Raw genomic sequence first — 14,242 nt, 5'->3', positions numbered from 1 at the left:
TTTAAATTGTGGTGGTTTTTTTGAGGGGGTTATTAGGTTGTTGCTGCTTTTATTTTGATTATGTATTTTGTGGTTTTATATTTTTATTTTATTCTGTGAAACATCCTGAGACCTGCAGGTATAGGGCAGTATATAAATTCAATAAATAAATATAAATAAATAAATTTAAAAATGAAAATGAAATGAGGACATAAGTAAAACATAATCATGACAAAAGCAAAACTTTGTGGCCTAAAGAAAACCCCACCCTTAGACCAAAGTCATACAGAAACAAAATTGTTCCCTATAAGTGTCTAAAAAGAAATGGGAGCCCAATAACTCTCCAAGGAGAGCAGATTGTAGAATTATGGTGCCACCAGCAAAAAGGTCCCACCACAGGCACTCACACATTTGATCTCACATAAGAGCAGGACCACAAGCAATGCCTCAGATAGCTTAACTGGTGGGTGGGTAGACTCATAAGGGGACAGGAGATACCAGAGGTAGCCTGGCCCCAAGCCATGTCCACATAGGAACACAAGAAGCTGCCTTATAATGAGTCAGACCATTGGTCCATCTAGCTTTGTGTTGTCTTCTCTAACTGGCAGGAGCTTTCCTGGACTTCAGACTTGAGATTTCCCCAGCTCTCCATGGAGATGCCACAGGTTGAACCTGGGACCTTCTGCGTGCAAAGAAGATGCTCTACCACTGAGCTATGGTATTTCCCCATGAAGAAGCCCATTGCACAAATGGCACAGGAAGGAATAGAAGTCTTGGGCAGTTCTAGAGAAGAGCTAGAGAAGCTTTGGGCCAGGGTAAGGCAATGAATCCAGGCTGCCTGTCTTCCTTCCTTCCTTCCTTCCTTCCTTCTTTCCTTCCTTCACTGCAATGAACAGACTAACAGCAAAACCACCCCAAAGCTTGAATGGGCTCCATATTTGTTCCTGCTCCAAAGAGTTTAAAATGTAAGTCAGGGGTAGCTGCTGGGGTTCAACTGACCATTGGCCATACTGGTAGGCTTATAGGGAATGAAGTCCTACAGCATCCAGGGGGGTCATAGGTAGGCAACCCCTAATCTAAATTTAGACAGTGGATGGTAGAAGAGAAAGACCAGGGAAGGATGGGAGAGAAGAGGGAATTGATTGCTGCTGACAAATGCAGTTGCATGCATTTAGTTATGGCTACAGATGAGGACTGTGGGACTACATTAACTGAATATGAAATTCCATTGCTCCTACCAAAGACACCCTGTTAACAACATCGCCTGCAGTTGATGTACAGTAATGTAACACTGTGTCAGGTTCCCTGACACGTTTTAAATTAAAATGAAGCAGATAGTTGCTTTGCATAGCAAACCTGACTCTGTTAACAAGCCACATATTGCTCCTGAAACCCAATTGTGGTTTTTTTTTAACAAAAAGCAGCCGTGACATTAATTCAAAGTGATTTGTAGGTACAGATGGGCACCTATGTAGATGCTAAGTGAGATAGACGTTGACCTTCCAACATCTCCATCAGATGTAAGCTGCTAACAAACCCACATGGGTTTCAGACATCTTAGGACACACTAATACCGTATGCAGATGTAACTGCACAGATTGTGCCGTGCTCATTCCAATTCAAAACCCAAATTAATTATCACAAATAACACATAAACATACATACCAATTACAAATTGACTAGATTCTTCTCCCAGCTGACGGTGTTGGGTACAGGAAGTATCCTTAATAGGTAATCCTTCGCCCTGCGCCCTACTCATCCAAATTAGGCCCTCTCCACTAGGGATGGGGAGGAATTCAAGTCAGTTTGCATTTAAAGATGATCCTACTTAATGTGCCCTTTCTGAAGCAATATATGAACTGAAACACATTGAACCTCCAACATCTGCACTTCTCTGAATTTAGAAATGCAGTAATGTATACAAAAAAATGCATGTATTGGGCTGAAATGTGTATTAAAATACATGTCAGCGAAAATAAACACAGTAAAATAAACGCAGTAAAAATGTGTTCCAGTAGGGAAATGTGTATTATAATGCTTTAATCATATGTGGTATAATATGCTTTTGAGACCTGTTTTTTTGCTTGCTTGTTTTTGGCTATAACTTGTATCTGGCTCACCAATTAAATTTGATGATGATGATGATGACAATGACAATGATGGCTAGGGAAAATTGCTTTGCAAAAATGTGTACATTGGGAGAAATTTACACTGAAATGCTGCTCCACTTTCATGACGACATTGTTTTTTTAAAAAATCACAAATTGATGCATAATTGTCATGCATGAGAATCTAAGAAAAAACAAAATTGACAATAAGTGGGGAAATGAGAGAGGTTTATAAAATTGTGTCTATTTAAGAAAAAACAATAAAAGATTAATTGTGAGAACTGCAGTTTTTCTCTCTCCCTTATTATTAAAACTTGTAGTAATTCAGTGAAAATGCTTGGCAGTAGATTCAGGACTACAGAAACTTCAGCTTCAGGTTTCAGCTTCAGGAACGACATCTTCGCAAAACAGTTGTAGAAGTCACTTCAGTAAGATATGGCTTTCAAATGGTTAGTTAGATGACTTTCAAATGAGGTTAGACAGATGCATGGGGGGGAATCTATTGATGACTGCTAGTTGTGATAGCTAGGAGGGACACGAGTGGTGCTGTGGTCTAAACCACTGAGCCTAGGGTTTGCTGATCAGAAGGTCGGTGGTTCGATTCCCCACGACGGGGTGAGCGCCTGTTCCTCGGTCCCAGCTCCCGCCAACCTAGCAGTTCGAAAGCACGTCAAAGTGCAAGTAGATAAATAGGGAAGGTAAACAGCGTTTCTGTGCACAGCTCTGGTTCGTCAGAAGCGGCTTAGTCATGCTGGCCACATAACCTGGAAGCTGTACGCCAGCTCCCTCGGCCAGTGAAGTGAGATGAGCGTCACAACCCCAGAGTCATCTGTGACTGGACCTAACGGTCAGGGGTCCCTTTACCTTTACCTTTTAGTTGTGATAGCTATTTGTAACCCCCAAGTCCAGAGGCAGTATGCTAATGAATACTAGGGGTGTAGGGGTGTGCAAAAGTGTTGAACAAATTCTGAAACAAGAAATGAAGCAGAGCTTCTTTGGACAACTTCAGAGCTTATTCAAGACAAATAGAACTCAAAAGCAATATGAGGCACTACAGGGATTCTAATACAGTGGTACCTCGGGTTACATACGCTTCAGGTTACATACGCTTCAGGTTACAAACTCCGCTAACCCAGAAATAGTGCTTTAAGTTAAGAACTTTGCTTCAGGATGAGAACAGAAATCGTGCTCCGGCGGTGCAGCAGCAGCAGGAGGCCCCATTAGCTAAAGTGGTGCTTCAGGTTAAGAACAGTTTCAGGTTAAGTACGGACCTCCGGAACGAATTAAGTACTTAACCCGAGGTACCACTGTATTTAAAAAATGCTGCAGAGAGGGCACCTGCAAAAACAAAAAGCATTTCTTCCATATAAGGAAAATGTACCAGTGGTGGAAAGCAGGAGGGAAAGATCTTTTAGGGCTGACAGGTCCAGCTTTCAGTCAAAGGGATGATTTTTACCAGAACTCTCCAATCACAGTGCTTTGGGGAAGAAATGGTAAAGTATCACTTTGTTCTTGTCTGTTTTGTGCTCTGCTAGTGGTGCTTGCTTAGGAAATGTTAGACAATCAAGTCTTTTGGCCTCTGTGCCGCATGCCCACACATTAAATCAGAGCACACTTGGTTTCTAGGATGTTTGGTGTCAGTTGAGCACAACACAAGCTCGAAAGTGTTCCCCTGCCTCTCATTAAGATCCTGCCCCATCATTCTGATGTTTTCCACCTCTAAATGGCAAGACAGACCTATTTTCAAATCATGGAGATCTCAGCTCGTACTTCAAACTGAATGAGTACTGATGGTTCTAGGTTCATCCTGCTCCCTCCTGACCCATTTCCTCCCCATCCTTCAAATACCCCCCTGTGCTTTGCAGATGCAGACTTCACAAATAGCTATGACTGAGTTATGACTAATTCACTGCACATAGTGTTGAAAATCTACCCTAGAGTTACGAAATAATAATAAAACCCATGTATGATTGAGAAAGGGTTTAATCACTGAGATGCAAGAATCCACACCATTTAGAAGCTATAAAATTGTTTGTTTGTTTGTTTGTTTGTTTGTTTGTAACTTGTGACATGGGGGAACAAAACAAAATCCCCAGTTGGGCAATACTTTTATCAGAAGCAACCAAAATGCTTCTGAATACCAGTTGCTGGAAACCAGAGGAGGGGAGTGCTGTTGCACTCAGGTCTTGCTTGTGGGCATCTGGTTGGTCACTGTAAAGACAGGACTAGACTAGATGGACCACTAACCTGAGCCAGCCGGCTCTTCATAGAGGAAAGCCAGTGTGGTATAGTGGTTAAAGCATTGGACTAAGACCTAGGAGACAAGAGTTCTAGGCCCTGCACAGCCATGAAGCTCACTGGGGGACCATGGACCAGGCACTGTATCTCAGCCTAACCTACCTCAGAGGGTCAAATGGTTGGTATCCATCTGTCTTAGTGCAAGAATGCATCTTTGGAGGTGAAGTCAAACCGTTTGAGAGTTGCAGCACCTGCTGTGGCTGTAGAGGCTGATGTGGGAGATAGATGTTTTGTTGCAGAACAGAATGGTATGTTTTATGTAGTACCCCTTCGTCAAAGGTTGGGGACCTTTTCCAACCTGAGGGCGACATTCCATTCTGGGCAATCTTCCTGAGGACCACATGCCAGTGGTGGATGGGGCCAGATGCAAAATTAGCGAGTAACAGATGTTTTTTTTCCCTACCTTTGTACACTAGGCTACTTTCTACACTCACATACCTCTCTTATATCCTCCATCTGGACAAGCAAGAGGTATTACCAGAGTTCAAGGACACATTGAAGCCAGACAAAGCAAGGCAAGTGAAGGGTGGGACTTGGGAAAGTGTGTGTGGCTTCATGAGAGCTCCAAGGGTCAGACAGAGACCTGGAAGGCCACAGTTGACCCCCCACCCCCACCCCCAGGACTGAGGTTCTCATCAGGGCATACTGGTGAATGCCTCTGATGTCAAAATAAGATCTGACTGCTAGTATGGTTGTCTTCAATTTGTGGTTTGGGGGAGGCACTTCTCCTTCACCTCATGCAACAAAGTACCTTGAGCAAGACCTGCTGTTTTCCATTTGGTAACTATTCAACAGTAATTAGTCAGCAATGTTTCTGAGATGCCCACATGGCTCCAAAAAGAGCGAAGGAGCAAAACAGGAGGAAAGAACACAGCCAACGCCGTTTCTCATTTTTAATCTCTGCTAATAACAATAAAGCGGAACAACCCAGGGATGCTTAAAAGGATAATATTTGCTTTTCAATTACCATACTGACTGAAGCTGCAGAAGTCACTTCACAACACTGGGTGCTCCCAGTATTGTCTCTCCAAATACCCACTTGTCAAGGCAGTGGCCTCTTTCTGCAGCGTGATGCTTAGAAAACAGAAACTGTAATTAAAACATTTATTAAGCCAAACAGATCCCTGCCTCCCCAGTGTAGGGCTAGGAGGAAAAGGTGCAGCCTTGCTTTAAGGAGCAGAACAGCCTCAGGCAGGAGGTTTTATGAGGGTGGTGTGTGTGCTTGGGCGACTGAAGAAATGAAGTATGCACGGCACAGTAACCTCACTCCCATGCTGGTGCCTCCCTCCGGCTTCATTTATTTTATAATGTACTAAGTGAAGCATTCGGTTTTTGTAGCATTTCTAATTTTCTGAACCCATTCTTAGGTTTTATCGAATCTTGAATGGTGTTTGAAGAGTCCTTAAGAATTCAAAATCATCCCTAGCGGAACAAACATCTAAGTTCAGCAATTATGCACTAAGATATTTCAGGTTATGATTATGCACAGTGCCTCTCTTAGTCCCATAGAAATAAACCTTTTATTGTTGTTTGTAATGTGCTCTTTTAGAACGAAGCTCAAAGAAACTCCACTTCTGCCTTCAGGCATAACTGCAGAGCTTTGAAAAGTTCCTCTAGTTCTTTGGGGAGAGGGAGACGGATGGAGTTTATCAGTTTCATATATTTCTATCTGACAATAAGGCCAAGGGTGAACTCACCAATTTCCCAACCCAAAGGATGGATTAATCCAGGGGTAGCCAATATGCTGATGGACAACAACACCCACATTGGCTGTGGCTGATGAGATCTGGAATCCAACAACATCTGAAGGGCAGCACTTTGGCTAGCTCTGGATTAATTCATTTGTTATAAAGGTTTTCTTCCTGACACTGTTGGAACTTCCTTTAATGAAGAACTTAAGAAGTTGTGCATTGAACTATTGATCTAGTGTTGTTGGTTTAGACTAAAGGAAGGTCCAGCATGTTCCAACCAAGACCAATCAGATGTCCTTTCGAAGTTCACAAAAATGGCATGATGGATATTCTCAAGGACTTAACAAGCCTTCTAGACACAAATTCATCTGATTACATTTTTGTTTTGGCAGGCTTTCAGCATGACTTCTGATTGCTTTTTAGCCTTCCAGTTTGTGGAGAGATGGTGGAGAGGCTACCAGCCTCCACCATGTCCCACTTTCAGCCCAGCATGATGCAACACATCCAATCTGGAAGTGGAGCATAACGATAGCGGTACTTCTAGAAATGCTTGCCAGAGCACACTACACCTGCATAAGTGGTAGCTGTAACATGTTGGAATGTCACAAGAGAAATTATCTGGATGAGGAAACCTTAAAGCAGAGTGCCACAGAGTTGACACCCATCAGAAAAGCACAAGATTTTTCAAGCGGTTTGGGATGTACGATGCTTTGGACATTTTCTAAGGGAGCGCTCAAAGCCCAAGATCCACTGGGATGTGGGGTGTTAGGAATAGTGAATATCTGGCTGAGCCTAGGCTCAGACATGGTTACACCAGCTAAAATCTCCCATCCCAGTGTCAATCTTCCATCCTATCTCAGCCAAGGTTGGCATAAGCCCTGAAAAGGGGGTGTGGGGGCTTCTCCTTATTCCAAACTCCTTTCAGCTTGGTCACATGACCTATTAACAAGCAGAAGTTACACTGACAGTTTGGTATGGTTTTATAGAATTTGTTTTCCCTCTACCAGGCTTAGGCATATTATTATTATTATTACTCCACCCATCTGGCTGGGTTTCCCCAGCCACTCTGGGTGGCTCCCAACAGAATTAAAAGCACAACAAACCATCAAACATTAAAAACTTCCCTAAACAGGGCTGCCTTCAGATGTGTTACAGATAGGTAGCCATGTTGGTCTGCCATAGTCAAAACAAAAAAAAAATCCTTCCAGTAGCACCTTAAAGACCAACTAAGTTAGTTCTTGGTATGAGCTTTCGTGTGTATCTGAAGAAGTGTGCATGCACACGAAAGCTCATACCAAGAACTAACTTAGTTGGTCTTTAAGGTGCTACTGGAAGGATTTTTTTTGTTCAGATGTGTTCTAAAAGTCAGATAGTTGTTTATTTCTTTGACATCTGATGGGAGGGCATTCCACAGGGTGGGCGGCACTACCAAAAAGGCCCTCTGCCTGTTTCTCTGTAACCTCACTTTTTGCAGGGAAGGAACCACCATGTTAGGAATGAGCCAGCTCCCAGTGAAGATTTGCAGCCAACTGCAGAAAGCAGCCAGGAACAGAGTGGGTTAATTTTCATGCAGGATGAACAACAGAGAGAGCTAACTCCCCTGCCCCTTGGAACACTGGTTGATAAGGGAACGACTGCTAGTGGGCTGGAACCCAGCCAAAGCTCTTGGGAAGTTCAATCAGGCGGGAACAGAGAAGGAAGTAGTTTGTCACACCAGGAAGAAGATGGAGCTGATCCAATCCCTCCTAAGAGTCGACTAAGGGGCGGGCTGTTAGACTGGAAACAAAGCAAGAGGCGCAAGGTTCACAAATTCAATATCTTCTGTAAAAACCAGAAACAGTATTCAGAAGGGTCATCTTGATTAATGATGCCGGAAGCTATGTTACAGCTGTCCGAAGCTATCTATTTGTTTTTGCAATAAATTCTACATTTTAATTAATGACGTTTACTGTGTTATCAAGCCACGAACATGAACGCATGACACGCCAGAAGGCCCTAGGAGCTGGACCTCAGTGTCCGGGCTGAATGATGGGAGTGGTTCCTTTAGGCATACTGGGCCAAGGCCATTCAGAAACCTACTGGGAGCCATTGAAAATCCTTTAGGACCGGTGTTATGTGGTCTCGGTGGCCACTCCCAGTCACCAGGCAACTGCCACATTCTGGATTAGTTGCAGTTTCTGGGTCACCTTCAAAGGTATCCCCACGTAGAGCGCATTGCAGTAGTCCAAGTAGGAGAGAGCATGCACTACTCTGGTGAGACAATCCACAGGAAGGTAGGGTCTCAGCCTGCGTACCATATGGAGCTGGTAGATAGCTACCCTGGACACAGATTTGACCTGTGCCTCCATGGTCAGCTGTGAGTCCAGAATGACTCCCAGGCTCCGCACCTGGTCCTTCAGGGGCACAGTTACCCCATTCAGGACCAGGGAGTCCTCCACACCCGCCCGTCTCCTGTCCCCCAAAAACAGTACTTCTGTCTTGTCAGGATTCAACCTCAATCTGTTAGCCACCATCCATCCTCCAACTGCCTCCAGACACTCAAATAGGACCTTCACAGCAGAAGTACCCCTACTTCTGAAAAGAGTTTGCTGTAGATGTAAGCTTCTACACCAGCATAATTTACTGCCACATAAATTACACTGCCTTTCTAGGATTTGCATTGTTCTGGCTACTAAGTTCTAGGGGCTGGATCCAACTAAGTTCTACTTATTAGACTTTTTGAAATTAATGAAATGAAGTTACTTACGTCTATTAATTTAAAAGGATTTGTTGTTGTTGTTTAGTCGTTCAGTCATGTCCGGCTCTTCGTGACCCCATGGACCAGAGCACGCCATTCAAAGGATTTACTCCAGAGTAAAACTAACAATGACTACAAAGCTATAAATCTATGCAGATATAATTGCCATGCGAACCTCTTTCAGCCCTGAGAATGCTTACCTGCCATCCATTTGCTATGCTGTGGAAAATCCAGCTTTATGTCATTTTAGATGTTCTTGTGCACCACAGCATTAAAAAGACCCGAAAAAGTGTGTGGCAAAAAATGTGTGTTCCATTGATATATGAATCTCATTTTGATTTTCCTGCTGAGAAGATTTTAAAAGTTAAATCCAAGGGGTTATTTGAAACCTAGCTCCTGCATCAAGAGCAGTGTGATACAATGAAGGACAAAACAGAAGTTTTCACCAGGCAGATGCAACACATATTTCCAGCAATGCCAGTAAATATATATCATAAGATGCTTCTTTAATGCATAGGTTGATTGTCGCTCTCCAGAACAGTCTTGCTTTCATCATTGTAATTTTTATGGGGATTCTGTTACTCTACTTCATTGCCATAATGTTTTATTATTGACATAACTTTGCTACAAAGCACAGTGCTGAGTTTTGCAGACCACAGGGGAGCATTATATTATACAACATCTTCTATCAGCAAATAAATAGGTTTCTTGCAAAACTTGCATTTGTTAATCTTTCTAGAACAGGGTCAAAGCATTAAAAGTGTGCTTTATTGACTCATTGTGGTTTCCTGACAACAACAACAAAAGATACCCCCAACACTAACACCCACCGCTGAGTCGTCACCCTGGCCCAATGCATGCTTTGTACATTTTAAGTTGTCTCTTAACTGTTTCTTATCCATTGTTCCCTTCTCTATTCAGTCTCAGCCATTTGACTTTTTGTTAACAGTACATACGTCTACTCTGCTGATACACAGATTGAAATGCAATTATCCATTGGTTTTCACACTTCTCCAGATTTTGCAATGCAGTTCTCAGTTCAAAAAATATACTCAAATAGATAGTAAAATGTGTGTTTTAGCTTAAGATGCATACAGATATGTACATTTTGTGGGAAAGGACCACATTAAAAATTAATGCTAATTTTGTGCATTTTTTTCTAACTTGCAGATTCATGTGGAAATGGGACAGAAGAGTCATCTGTCCACTCATTCACCACCTGCCTTGCTTCTGAATTCCCCCACTCTCATAGTTCCTTCATTCCAAAATTGCCAAAGGATGCTGGGAACTAGCTAAGGAACCTGAATGAAAAAAACTGCTTCTAGTCACACAAAGGCATTGAAAACTGTATTCAGTGTAGACAAGGCCTCCAGATGTTATTGGACTTCAGCTCCCATCGTCCCTGGCTATTGGTCATGCAGGCTGAGGCTGATGAGAGTTGGAGGGCATCACATTAACAAATTTTGGTATGGGAAGTGCTGAGCAAAATGGCCTAACTGGACTGCCTTGGTTCAGCTTCCTGTGTGAGTTTTGTGTTTGACTCCCATGAACAATTATGTTATTCTCACACTGCATGAAAACAGATTGATTTCTTGTCTGTTCAGTGATGCTTTGTGTTCTGCTTTGTTTTCTTACTTTCTTGCTTCATCTAAAAATAGATGCTGGGATCCTTCACGTGCTTCAGAGACCTATTTCACCAATTGTTCATCTCTGAGGAGGACAGGAGGGCACGAAAGAGAGTTGTCCCTCTGCACAAAAGGACCAATGTGCCCTGGAAATGGCAAATAGCAGCTCTTTTCTAGTCTTTTGTCATTCCTGCAGTCTCTTGAAAAAATTCATATCATTATAGTGCTTTGAGAATGTTGCGGAACAGGCTGTCCCAATGCTACATCAAAGATCCTCTCCCATTGCTGCCATACATTTATCCTTTCTTTAAGCTTATGTAATATTTAAGAACATTAGGATTTAAGTACTAAGACTGAGCTAAACCAGCCTCCCAGAAATTCTCCATGCTATTTGTTAGCAGGAAAAATGGATTTAACCAAAGATTCTTGTAGAGGGAAGGAAAGTGAAATTATTCAACCATTTTGTCTCAGAACACGCTCTTCTGGGAAAGTCCAGCTTGCTTAATACTGAATTAAACTCTATTGTTCATTGATATTGGTGGATGAAGGAAGCTGCTCCAGAGCCCAGCAACCCCCCCCCCCTTGATGCAATCAAAAAACAATGGGAGGATGACATAGGCTATGAAATTAACCCCACCCAACGGACTAGAATGTGGACTAAACCTCCCTTTATATCCATATCAGCGAAAAGAAGAGAACTCACTCTGAAAGTCACTTACAGATGGTACGTAACACCATGGAAACTGGCGCTGATACATCCAGGAACCTCACCAAAATGCTGGAGAGGCTGTACTTCCACAGGCACATACCTCCACATGTGTTGGCTATACCCCAAAATCCATTTTCTGGACAGCAATCATGCAAGGAACAAGCAAATAACTAAACTCACCCCAGAACTGGCCCTACTGAACATCTTCTAAGATAACAATGCCTACTCATGCTATAAAGAGCTCATATCCCACCTACTCTCAGCAGCTAGAAACATCATAGCCAGACACTGGAGGGACCTGTCAGGAATAAGCAAGGATCACTAGTATCAAGTAGTATGGGAAACAGCCTTAGTAGAAAAGCTAACTAATAGACTGAAACTAACACAGGACAAATAGACGAGGATGCCTTCACTCTGTTATGGATCCCCTTTATCACATACACAGCCCAACAAGACAACAGCATGAACCCACCGACAGCATACGAATCAATATGACTAACTTAATCCAAACCGTGTACCCCTCACACACAAACAAACAAATCCCACTGCAGCCAACCAAAGACAATCAACCACAGTACCAAGGAAACATAACAGGTGAATAGAAAGAGAACCTACCCAAGTGATGCTGACCCAAACCCCCACACACATACACTAAGTAAAAGAACATAAGCTTTACCACCCCATCCCCTCTCCCGCCCTCTTTCCTTCCCAACCCTATACTGCATATAACACCAGTGTCTCACAATAAATGTAACTGATCTGTAGAAAACACAACCTGAAGAAAGAGACAATGCATGTGCTTTTGTAAACAAGGAAAATCTTTAATACAAAATAGTTTTTTTAAAAAAAATACACTAGGGGTTAGCTAAGCAGATCAGTTGCTTGGGGTGAAGTTAAGATCCTAGAAGGGGCTGGGAATGTTTTACTGGTAGTGTAAGACACACACTCCTGATTCCGCCCAACTTGGGGGGGGGGGGGCTGGCTGTGGCTGTGGGTAGGCCCCACAAGGCCCAACAGCCAAAAGTGTGTCATAGCTGCCAAACAGTTGTGAGTTTTGCCATTCCCTGTGAATCGAGGCATTGTGTTTACTGGGCTGCTATTTCCCCAACATGCTAAACAGCTGAACAACTCCAACACAATCAATGGATGCTCACATGTTCAACATTCACCTAAAGATTCACAACATGTCCAAGTTTACTGAATGCAGTCATATTGGCTGAGTGTTAGGAAGCAAAATTTGCAAACTTTTCTGTGTTGAAATAAATCCTCTCTCTCTCTCCTCAGAGAGATCAAACCATTAATAATGAGCTTATACATCAAATATATAAATATTCATAACATCTCCCATGGGTAAAAAGCCAATAAGTTCAGCAATGTGCAGGACACTATTTTCATTTATATTTAGAATATTGTGACTGTTACAGTCCCAGAGTTACAAGTACTTGCATTTTATGATTAGTGGCAGCTATTAAAAGTAGCGCTAACAAAGTATGTTTTGCAGAAATATACCACTCCCTCCGGTGTGTAGGCTGCAGCTAAAATATGGAAACCTTTAAAAGCAGGGATAGCGAAAGGTAACAATTTAAACTATTTCCCAGAGGAAGCAAAAATGTACCTTTTCTAATGAAATAATTGGTTGTAGTAGAGAAAAGAGGAAAGATACTAGCACAGTGATGCTGTAATGATGGTATATATTTATAACTGTTTTCTAATTGCAGGTACAATTTCCTTGGGGATTTTATTTCTGTGAATCTCAGGGCAATCCCTGCCTGATTAGCACCTCCTGGACTAATGACCTTCAGATTTCCTACTTTCTTCTTGATCTGCAATATACTTCTGGGCTCAAGAAAGCACTAAGTTCTGTTACAAAATACACTTAGAAATGTCTACATTGAGATTATCTGATTTATATAATGCAACTGATTACTTTGGGTGTCGGAATGTCAGGCCCTCTGGTTCTCAAGTTCTGGCCCTTGGAACTATCCCAAGACCCGGGGACTATCTCCCCAGGTCACACACCCTCACAGACCTTGCTTCACACTCTAAGTATTTTTGCCTAGCTGGAATGTGCCACTGAACTCTAATAATGCCTCTTGTTTTTCTGGATGGAGGACAGAGAAAGGTGTGAGAGAGCATGCGAAGAAATCAGCCTATTGTGCAAAGGTAAATTTTATACTGATTCCTTTGTTCACTCTAGCATGTGACTCCTGGAGGGTTGCCCTTTATATGACTAATGCCCCTCCTGTTTTAGAGTATGTATAACACTTATAGTGCATGGAGGCCCATTTCAAATGAGCTGTGGATGATATGCATGCAAAAGGTTCATCTCTGGAATCTGATCTGGAAAAGACTCTTCTCTAAAATCCTCATGAACTTCTGCCAGCCAGTGCAGATACTGAGCTGGTTGGACCGATAGTCTGGTGCTTCCTGTGCTTGAGATACTAGGCACATGCAATGGCATTTCAGTAAGCTCTTGTTAAAGTTGTTTTTAAATTGGATCCAAGTTATCAGGTGTTATGAGCACGGAAGAGGCTTCTATATTCTGTGTTAGTGCTAACGGTACATTCTGACTACATAAGCAGCAAGCTTAAAAGAACTACAGCTGGTACAGCTGTCTTGCACTGGAGTTTGGTAGGTCCATGCAGCAATCACCAATGTGTCTTGGAAGATGACGAGTTAACTTTCCTCTTCCTTTGGTATCGTCCACATCTTTGCCAGGCAGTCTTTGGGAAGGGCTATAACTCAGTGGTAGAGCATTTGCTTTGCATGAAGGTTCTCCAGCATCTACAGGTAATGCTGGGAGAGACCTTTGCCTGGACCTTTAGAGAGCTGCTACCAGCCAGTAGGCAATACTGAGCTAGATTGACCTATGGTGTGACTTAGTATTAGGTAGCTTCCCCTCTGCTCTCCACAAAAGCCAGAAGTAAAGTAACTGGGTCTATAGAGGGCCTCACTCTATATTAGTATTGAATGTGAGTGGACTAGAGAGAATATCCCCTGGTCTGCTCAAGCTTCTGCCTTCAACCCATCCAACATTTGGTTATCAGGCAGGGAGCTGGCCAATGCTATGACAGACCATTCCAGCAGCTTCCCAC

Source organism: Podarcis gaigeae (assembly GCF_964106915.1).
Source record: "Podarcis gaigeae genome assembly, chromosome: 8".
In the NCBI taxonomy this organism is placed as follows: Eukaryota; Metazoa; Chordata; class Lepidosauria; order Squamata; family Lacertidae; genus Podarcis; species Podarcis gaigeae.
This window is presented reverse-complemented; position numbering follows the sequence as displayed.